Here is an 11,744-nt window from a genome sequence, read left to right as displayed (position 1 = left end):
GGTTTTGCTGGAGGGGTTGTGGGAGGGGGTTGGGCTAAATGGGTAAGGGGCTTAAGGAATCTACTTCTGAAATCATTGTTGCACCATACGCTAACTAATTTGGATGTAAATTATAAAAAGTAAATAAATTATTAGATTTAAAAAAGCATCCTTATCCTTTAAAGATTCATACTGATATATTTATCGGTATAATTATACAATGTGTGGTATCTGCTTCCTAATTATACAGGAATAGGGTGGATGTGGTAGGGTTAGAGAAAATGTGGCCATAATTTGATAACTGTTGAAGTTGGATGTTTATACAAAATGTTTATTATACTATTGCTCATATTTTTATACATTTGAAACTTTCCATATTAAAATGTCTTTCAAAGCCAGCATAATAATTTACTAACCAGATGATTAAATAAACATTCAGCATTTCAGCTGTCTGTGATGATGTAATGTAGACCTGGTTTGAGTAAGATATTTGATTTATTCTTTCCCTTATTTACCAAGAGCATAAAAACAAAAAGGCCCACATGTGTAATGCTAATGGAAGCCTTGCAATATCTACATGCCACAGAAGTTATTTGCTTTGTGCTACACTACAAAGTGAGTGGAGAAAATGCATACCATTGTCCTTTGATTTGAACAAGGAAGCTTCCTTTCTTCTCTGTAAGAGGGACTAAGAAAAATGCAGCATAAAGATCCACCCTTGCTTTGAAGTGTGATGGCTTTGCGCTTGCTATCCAGGTCCTTGTGATGGATCCCCCACACTACGGGAAGATAAACTATTACTAGAATTTATTAGAATGCCATCTAAACAATTGAAGGAGAAGAGAGACTAGGAAGTGATATGAGGGGAACCTAAACCGTTTCTGTAATACTTTGTATCTTTTAAAAAGTCTGATAGGTCATGAGGAGGAGAGAAATGACAGAGTATCAACATTCCTTTCCTCTTCTTGGTCTACAAGCAGCTTTTATCATCTACCACTTGTCTAAGTCCAACCACACAAGATTAAGCATTTGGGCTTTTTTTTTTTTTTAGTTACTTTGGGTCCTTGAATTACTGCATGTTTCTGGCTGAGATAGAAGAGTGATATTTTAGATGAGGGGGTTCCTCTGAAACTCCTTGCAATTTTTGGTTGGTATATGGTGTATTGTTGGTATGTCATTTATTACTTCTTATATTTGGGAATCTATGATTTCTACACCCAGTAATCCATTTTTTAAAAATTGTGGTAAAATATACATAAAATTTACCATTTTTTGAGTACACAATTTAGTGGCATTAAATGCATTAACACTGTTGTGTAACCATCAGCCAGTCATCTGTTTTTATCCTAGGCACTTATGGGACATTTTAAGAGGAAACTGTAACAAGGAAGGAAGAAAGAGGAAGTTATAATATATTTGACATAATAAATCTTCCCCTTGTCAGTATATGTTTTAAAAACATCTATCCATCAGTAACATACTGCCATCTATGAAATTTTATATGTCCACTAAAATTGTACGGGAAAAAATGGTCTAGAATTTATAAAAATTAAGACAGACCAGGTATCTGAAGCTTGTTTGCAAGTGAATGTCTTTCTATAAGGCTACCTTTCAAACATAACCAATATGTGTTTTGTCTACTAGCTTATACAAAAGGATGAACCTATTTTTATGTAATAATAAAAAACAGCTAAGAAGAAAAACGTCTGATAGGATAAAACTTTAGCATTGTTATCGTTACATTTTTATCCATTTTCCTTTTAAGTTTTAATACTTTATTTGGAAACAAGTGGGGTTTTCCTAAATTTGATTTTACATGTAGCTTGAGAAGTACAACAGTAAATATCATCAGTATAATTCTGCACGCTGGAAGCCAAGGACAGACTTTTACATACTGTGATTGACAATACCATATAGAACCTTCTTTCTCCTCTTACACCACCCATAGCTCTAGCTATGCTCAGCCTAAAAACATCAAAGATGTAATCAGATGAGTGTCCTAAATGCAAACACTTGTGGAGAGTTAAGGTATTTACTGATACTCAGCTCTGTATAAAGAAATGTATTCTTTCTATGGCCAAGCTCATTCATTCCAGACATGAGGACCATTGACTCTTTAGGGGCCACAAGAGTCAATTTTCCATAAATCCATGTTCTACACTAAGCCCTGCATGTAGAGTGAAAAAACAGTACGTCTCACAAACATATGTGCTACCATATTTCAAATATAAAGAGAGAGATAATATTGAGATGGATAAAATGTGAATTTGTTTAAAACCTAATGGAATCCAAAATGTCTTTGGTGATCATATATTTTTTTCTTTTTTTAATGTTTATTTTTTTGAGAGAGAGAGAGAGACAGAGTGCAAGTCAGGGAAGAGCAGAGAGAGAGGGAGAAACAGAATTTAAAGCAGGATCCAGGCCTAAGCTGTCAGAACAGAGCCCAATGCAGGGCTTGAACTCTTGAACCACAAGATCATGACCTGAGCCAAAGTTGGATGCTCAACTGATTGAGCCACCCAGGCACCCCAGTCATCATATATTTTCTCAATAGATGTCTTAATAAAAGTATAAAACCCTTCATGAAGAATGTCAAAATTTGGAAACAACTTCTAATCATCTGGGAAGGTTGCGCCTCGCTCCTTTTACTGGTCACACATAATGTTCCACGATGTGGATGTACTGCAATTTAATCAGCCACTTCCATATTATTAAGTTTTCTCTTTTGCCATTTGGCCAAAGTTCCCTTGGCTAGTATAAACAATGGTACAATAAACATCCCCCTACACATGACCTTACAAATGGGCACTTTTTTTTACTTTGAAGTAGATTTCCAGGAGTGGAATTCTGAGTTAAAGGGGAAGTGCATTTTAGGATTTAATAGATGTTGCTGTGTTGCCTTCTAGAAAGACAGTGGAGCTTTGTAGTCCCACAAAGAGTATATAAGAGAATCCTTTTCCCCATATTCCTACCAGCAATGGGTTTTATAACTCTTTTTAATGTTGCCAATCCAATAGATATAAAGTCATATTTCATCTTTATTTTCATTCGAATTTCTTTTACTGAACATGAATTTGAGCATCTTCTCATTATGTTTGTTGACCACTGGGCTTTTGTTTTCTTGTGATTTTTTAAAAATTTTTAATCTTCTCTGCATTTTTCTACTGTATTGTCATTTTCTTGTCACTCTATAAGAAATCTCCGTATTATAGAATTGTCCCATGTCTAATGTTGCTCACTCCTACCTCTTAAGTCACTCTCTGTCATACTGATCTTTTTTTCCTCCATAGTAATTACCACTGTTTGAAATTATCTTATTAGCTATTTGTTTCTTGGCTGTCTCCAATGAAAACATAAAATATCTCCTTTGTTCTTCTGTATCCTCTTTGCTGATGACAGGGCATAACACAGGATAAGCCCTCAACAACATTTGCTAGCAAAACAAATAAGTAAATGGTGGGCAAAGAATTATTCACAGATTCATACAATATAATGCTTGATTCAAGGTACAATGGAATTGAGAGAAGAGTAAAATGAATTGTGAATAGGATGATCGGTGGTGATCAGGTGGTGGAAATCTTACATGTTAAGTAAAGGAATTTTCACATTTTTTTTTTACAGGAAATGTGGAGTCATCAAAAGCTTTTCAGCAGGGGGGTGACATAATGAAATTTATGATATAGGAAGAATGCTCTGGTGACAATGCCATGAATTAATTATAAGGGGAAGAGAAGTTTTTATTAATAACGGTCATTCTCAGAGCTCTAAAATAACTTGTGCCAAAATAGTCCAAGTGTATTTTATGGACAGCATCTTTAATAGAACTAGCAGAGTCAGCACACATTTCCCAAACCAGATGACAGAAAAGACACTCTAAATTTTATCCATTATCTTTTGCTGCCCCAATTCTTTACGCTAAAGGATAAAAATCATTTGACTTGCATTAATTTCCTCAATAAAGTGGATGCTTAAATTGACTGAGAGTTATGTTCGTTTTCTGCCAAATTATATCCGCCTCTTATAATCCAATATTTCTGAAAATGCTTCTGAGGAATTTTGTGTGCCAAGTACTGTGCTTGACCTATACCTAGAAATGTGTTTAAGACTAGTTGGTTAGATTGGTATTAGGAAATACCATCACCTGGTCTTAGCCTGTCACCTTCCCAAGCAAGGGTTAACATATATGCATGGTAAAGTTATACCTGTATTAAGCCAAGACAAGGGGAGATATTTGTCTTCTTCTTTTGTTAGTTTAATAAATCTCCAAGAATACTCTTTGGCATGAATTTCCCAATCTGAACTGGATATTGATCAACTAAAGTGGTTATTTGGCACATCTCCCCATGGACAGGGGGTAGTTCTATCTTCAAGCATCATTTGATTCTCCTTGCATGATTCAAGAATGACTCCTCTGATGAGGTGAACCATACTTTATTGACAGACTATAGTACAGTTAAAAGAACATGACTTTGGAGTCAGATGTAACTAAAATCTCTACTGTGCTACTTACTAGTTGAGTAATATTCCTTCAGTAAATGTTTGGAAACTATTTTATACAGATTATTGGTCTAAACTCTAGAGTTTGAAAGACTCTGCCTGTAAGGAGCCAGCAGTTTAGCAGGAGGGATAGACAAGGAAATCAACCTTGTATAATAGAGGAAAGAACTAGGAACAAAAAGATAATCAGAGAAGGAGCTGAAAGGAAAGATATCCAGACCAAAGCAACGTAAGGAACAAAAGGGGCGCCTGGGTGGCTCAGTCAGTTGAGCATCTGACCTTTGGCTCAGGTCACGATCTCACACTTGTGGGTTTGAGCCCCACCTCAGGCTCCGTGCTGACAGCTCAGAGCCTGGAGCCTGCTGCGGATTCTGTGTCTCCCTCTCTCTCTGACTCCCCTCCACTCGCAGTCTCTCTCTCTCTCAAAAATGAATGTTAAAAAAAATCTTTTTAACTTTTTTAAAAAATAAGAAGAAAAGTATAAATGGATGCCTCTGAATGATCTGATTGGTGACCCAAAACGCTGAAATACGGCATATGTGTATATAAAACTCTGTGAGAATAAACAACGTGTTTGTATTCCCCACTGTAATTTCCGGCACCCAAGGCAGAGCCTGATACATACTTGGAGCACAATAAATATTTAGTGAAAAAATAAATCTCCATGCAGGCGCCTGGGTGGCTCAGTCAGTTAAGTTTCCAACTTCGGCTCAGGTCATGATCTCATGGCTCTCCTGAGTTCAAGCCCTGGGTCACGCTCTGTGCTGACAGCTCTGAGCCTGGAACCTGCTTCAGATTCTGTGTCTCCCACTCTCTCTGCCCCTCTCCTGATCATTCTCTCTCTCTCACTCTCTCTCTCAAAATAAATCAACATTAAATTTTTAAAAATTAATATATTATATATATAGTACCTACACTACATACATATTATATATACATACATAATACATATATAGTAAAAGATGTGTTGGAAAGTGATGAGAGATAAAGGTAGAAAAACAGGCACCAGGCAGATTATGGTTGGACTTGTATTCCAAGATTAGAAATATTAATTTTTATTCTATTTTCCAAACTTAGTTAAGAATTAGAGTCATCTGGACTAACAGACATAGGAAAAAAAATGCTCAACATCACTCATCATCCGAGAAATACAAATTAAAACAATGAGATACCACCTCACACAGTCAGAATGGCTAAAATTAACAACAGGGGCAACAACAGATGTTGGCAAGGATGCCTCTTTTGCACTGCTGGTGGGAATGTAAACTGGTGCAGCCACTCTGGAAAACAGTATGGAGGTTCCTCAAAAAATTAAAAATTGAACTACCCTATGACCCAGCAATTGCACCACTAGGTATTCATCCAAGGGATACAGGAGTGCTGCTTCAAAGGAGCCCATGCACCCCAATGTTTATAACAGTGCTATCAACAATAGCCAAGGTATGAAAAGAGCCCAAATGTCCATTGATGGATGAATGGATAAAGAAGATATGATACACACACACACACACACACACACACACACACACACACACACACACACACACTGGAGTATTACTTGGCAATCAAAAAGAATGAAATATTGCCATTTGCAACAACATGGATAGAACTAAAGGGTATTATGCTAAACGAAATAAGTCAGTCAGAGAAAGACAAATATCATACGACTTCACTCATATATGGAATTTAAGATATAAAACAGATAAACATAAGGTAAGGGAAGCAAAAATAATATAAAAACAGGGAGGGAGGGGTCAAAACATAAGAGACTCTTAAATACAGAGAACAAATTGAGTGTTACTGGAGAGGCTGTGGGTGGGGGGATGGGCTAAATGGGCAACAATCATTAAGGAGGACACCTTAAGGATGAGCACTGGGTGTTATATATAAGGGATGAATCACTGGATTCTACTCCTGAAATCATTATTGTACTATATGCTAACGTGGATATAAATTTAAAAAAAAAAGAATTAATCATCTGAATTCTGGATCATCTGGTAAAAATACAGATTTCAGTCTTCTTCTCATACCCAAACCTAAATCTCTAGAATAAAGAGGCCAGGAAATCTGTATTATAGGTAGTATTCATGTGATTCTAATGATTATGTGTTTGAGGACACTGAGTAAGGTAAAAGAGTATGAGGGTCTGATCCAAGACTACAGATTAATAGAGGAAATGAGGAAACAAATATATCATATGCTAATTAGGTTGACTTGTCAAAACCCAATGATCATTGGAGAATAATAATGAGAGAAGCATGTAAGTGTCCTGTTGGGGTCCCTGGATTAAGTTGTTGTCAAGAAATAGAGTAAAGAATGCCAGAAGAGAAATTTGTTTGGAAGAGAAGATAATAATTTTAGATGAGTTAAATTTGAAGTGCTTGTTGTAAAACTGGGGTAAGGTCCATAAGGTTTGAGATAAATGGAACTGGATCTTAAGAGAAAAGTCTGAGCTTAAGTTATACAATGGGAGAGATCAGTATTCAAAAGATGTAATGCCATCATCTGTTCAGATTGTCCCAATAATTCATGGTATGAAATCTTGCCATATGGCATGGCTCCAATGGTGTACTGGCAACTGTATCAACTGGCTCTCAAGGGTGGGGGGTTGGGGAAGCCCTAATTTGTAGCATTTGTCAAATTTTCATGTTGTGATGACCCCCACCATGGAAGATTTCAAGCTAGCAAACACATCACTGGATATGAGATTGGGAAGGGATGTGCACAGTTGGTTCTCATCAATCAGTAGAAATGGATTCCAGCACACAACTGCAGAGTCCCCTTTCCCCTCTCCCCTAGAAATACACGCTAATTAGTCCTTACTCTAGTAAAAAAAAAAAAAAAAAAAGCCCATCTCAGAAATAAACAGAATACAATAAGAAGTCAAGCTCAGTACATTCAAATAAAGTGATTTCTTCCCAAACATCCCATCTGTTCTTCACAATCCTCCCTGGTTGCCACACTCTGCTCAGTGCCAGCTGGCACTCCCCAACAGCTGGGTAAAATCACTACTCATTGTCCAGATGTGTCCTAATTCAGTCAAATCTGGCTCCTTTCTAACTCTGTGGCACCTCCAACCTTCATTAGAGGAATTAGCTTATGTGACTATTCTAGATCATTGATTTAGGGCTCATGTTCCAGGATTGTTGGATTCAAATGGCTAGCTGCTGGCTAGGCTTACAACTCCTGGGTTCCCCTCACCTGTCTCATTCTCTTTCTCACCATTATTCAGCTGAGAAAGTTCCATATCATTCATTTCCCTCCTATCAAGCCCTCTGGTAAAGAAACCTTTGCAATCACTTCCTGAAGGTGGAGGGGGGTAGATTGAGATGAGACAAGAGTCCAATAACTGTCTCTGCTTGTAATTAGTTCATGCTTTTTATAAAGAGACTGAATTCTCTCTGATGTTATCTGGCAGGCAGGCAGCGTATGTCTAATGTTTACCAAAATTTCATATCACACTATCTCCACAATGCTTGTCTCGAGGACACAGCTAACAAATTATCTTTCCTTGGGTGCTCATTGTAGGAGAGACTAATTTTCTTTCAGAATTTTAGAGATAGAATTTTTTTTTTTTTAATCTCACATGTATAATTTCTTTTAAGATATCAGCTGACAGGCTAACTATTGATTCTTTTAAGGTGTCATTTCTTTCTGTAGCTACTTTGAAGGCTTTCTCTTTGTGATTATTTCAGCAGCCTTATGAGATATCTCTGTGCAGTTTTCTTGGTATTTATCCTATGGTGGTTTGAAGTACTTCCTCAATCTATGGCTTGACTTCTTCCATCCATTTTGGGAAATTCTCAGCAGTTATCTCTTCAAACATTGCTTCTGTCCCATTTTTTTTTCTCCTCCCCACATGTGACTCCAGTTATACGTGTGTCAGACTGTTTTACTGTCTCACATATTACTTATGCACTTTTTGTAATCTTCAGTGTTTTTTTCCCTTTATGTTTTAGTCTGGATACTTTCCTTCTGACCTTTCTTCCAGTTTATTAACTCACTCTTGAGCCTTCTCTAATCTGACATTCAACTCATCTATTAAGTCCTTAGCTTCTGTTATTGTATTTTGCAATTTTACAACATCAGTTTATTTAATTTTTTATTAATTCCTATTCTCTGCTGAAATCCTCAATTTTGACATCTATATTCATGACATCCATATCTGATAAGCCTAATTAATTGTAAGTCTGTTTATATTATATGCTTTGATTTTAGTCATCTCTTTGCTTGCTAAGTAATTTTTTATTGAATGCTCATTATTAGTCACATTTTATTGAATGGCATTATGTCATGAAAAACTGTTTACCTTCTTCCCAGGAGGATTTATGTTCACTTTGGGCAAAATGTTAGAGCAGGAAGAGCTCATCTTGATCTGATCAGGAACCAAACTTACTCAAGGCTGGATTTCAGATGTTGAAAAGTCTTATCTAATTTGGGTTCTCTCTTATTCCTAAGATGTAGCCACTCAGGAGTTTTAATTAAAAGCTTAATATGTTTACAAGAGCTCTGAACTCTATATATTATCTTCCTAGCACTATGAAATTGCAAAAAAGTAACTGCTTGGGTTCATAGCCTCTCAGCCCTTGACCTCTTATGAAAAGACAAATGCTTTGGTGTGGAAAAGCAGTATGGAATATCAGATTCACTCTTCTGTGTTCCTCTTCACTCTGGGGTCTTGAGTCATCAAATCCTTATATTGAAACTCCAATATATGTATGTCTCCCTGCCCTAAGACACTGAGGAAAGCTCTAATCAGCTTCCTTGCCTTTGGGTACAACTTCCTGAGCTTCATAGCTTTTTCTACCATGCAGTTTATGAATCAACAAATAAGAAGAATAACAGTACAAAATTTGGGACTTGCCTCAGTATATTCTCTTCTCTCTGAGAAATTAGCCACGCATGTCCTTGATTCATTAATAGCTCTTTAAAAAAATCCATGTTTTTTTAATGTTTATTTAATTTGAGAGAGAGAGAACACAAGCAGGGGAGCAGTAGAAAGAGAGGGAGAGAATCCCAAGCAGCTTCTGTGCTGTCAGCTCAGAGCCAAATGTGGAGCTCAAACTCATAAATCATGAGATTATGACCTAGGCTATAATGACGAGTCAGACACTTAACTGACTGAGCTACCTACGTGCCCCTTATCCAGGTTTTTTAGTTGTTCTCTAAAGAATTGTTTGGCTATAAGTTAGTTCATCATAAGCAGAAGTCCAAGATAGTGAAAAGTAGTGTGAAAACAAAGGACTTGCTCTTTCACATGAAGTGAAGTATGAGAGTTGAATTAATGATTATACTAAGTCCTTTGGGCTGAGCTACAAATAGGACTGTGTTGCAGGTTATGGATTTGGAAAGAGCAGATGAAAAGAAGGGTTGGCAGGAGACTATCAGGAGTGAATTTTGAGATGGTTGCTAAAAAAGTTAAGAGTGGATATCCAAGAAGGATTTTGGTGTATGAGTCTGAAGTTCAGAGAAGAGGTACAGCCTGGAGATACAGATTTGGAAACCATGAGCATATGGATGGCATTTAAAACCAAGAAAGTAGGTGAGGTCACTAAATGTATGAGTGTTGATAGAAAAGAAAAAAGATCTAAAGCTTTAGTCTGGGGAATACTAACATTTATGTAGGTGTCAGGGAGATGAGGAGAAACCAGCAAAGGAAAATAAGAACTTAAAACAAGAGAGATTAAAGAAAACCCAGGTGAGTGAGATGTCCTGGAACCCAAATAAAGAAGCTATTCCAAGGAAAGGATAATAAATCGTATGTCAAATATTACTGAAAAACCAAATCAGATGACTGAAAAGTAATCTTTGGATTAACAACATGAAGTCATTGGTGACATTAGGGGAGTCATTTCATTGGAAAGGTGGGAGTAAAAGTCTAATTACAATGGATTCCAAATAAAATCAGTGACAACAGGGAATTAATTCTTGCTTTCTATTTTACTGGACTTTCCAAAATAATCTTATCTAAAATTCATCTGATTTCTTAGAACAGACTGACATGATTTATGTATTCTCAAGGCACTGATTCTTGAAGCATACCTCCTTCAATGCAATCTTCAGCATCTGTTCATGGCTGAAGATCTGTTTTGCTGTAAACTAGTGAACAATCACATGTATGATGTAAAGATTTTCTACAGCTTCCAAATTCCCCAAGCTATTATCTGGGCCCTTCAGCAATACTGAACAGTGATAAAAGAAAGTTACTTCTAGAATATGTACTACGACAAATACTTGTCCCGTGAGGCTCTTCAACAGTTGCTTCTTCTTTCTCAATTCTAGACTTGCAACATTTCCAAGGACTATTCCAGCCCATATTCAAAGGTACCTCTCCCATGAGATAGCACAATCTGGGGAAACACACACACACACACACACACACACACATACACACACACACACTCCACCATAAACTATTCACCCTCAACAAACTTCAGATTTCAGGCCCACACAAAAATAAATCTTTTGAACTTTGGGGAAAAGATGGAATATCCTTGAACCTAACAATTCTGACAGATGCATCACACTTCAATTCTTCCTCTAGATAATATTTATTTTCTCAAATAAACAAAAATTAGGGGTGGTAATCTCACTGATTTATTTTGATCTTCACCCTCCAAATATCCATCACTAAGATAAACCCCTAGAACACCACCAAAATTTATCCTCCTTCTAAACATGTGAATCAATATTTTAAACTCATTTAAGGTTCAAGGTCATTTTGGAGGTCAGAATGAGAATCTGTCTTCATTCCATCTCTAACAACAAAGATGCCTTTCTAAGTGATTACTCTCTATCATATTTTCCATTAATTCTTTCCACATTATATGATGTGGTGTATTGCTCAGGATAATCTAACCACTGGAACAAACAGACCCAAAATCACTGAATGTTATCAGGCATTTTCTTGCTTCAATAAATTCCAAGGAGGGCATTCCTGGTCAGGTGGTTCTCCAGGGCAGCTTTTCTCCAAGCAGCATCTCAGAAACCCAGGCTGCTTCCATCTTGTGGCTTTAAGGTATCCCTGACATTTTTAGTCAGCAGTTAAAGCAAAAAGAGAAAGGTTTGTGCATAGAGTTTTGTGGCCAGTCTTGGAAATATCATGCATCACTTCCACGACATACCACTGCCCAAATGTTGGTCACATGATTCTAATCTAAATTTAAGGGAAATGGAGAAATACATTTTTTTCTTGTGTATGCAAGAAGAGGAAATATGATTTTGAGCATTTAGTTAGTCTCTACTATAGACTTCCTTCTGGCCATCAA

This window comes from Crocuta crocuta, unplaced genomic scaffold, assembly GCF_008692635.1.
Source record: "Crocuta crocuta isolate KB4526 unplaced genomic scaffold, BGI_CrCroc_1.0 scaffold546, whole genome shotgun sequence".
NCBI classification, from domain to species: Eukaryota; Metazoa; Chordata; class Mammalia; order Carnivora; family Hyaenidae; genus Crocuta; species Crocuta crocuta.
The sequence above is the reverse complement of the archived record's forward strand: the minus strand, read 5'-3'. Positions refer to the sequence as shown.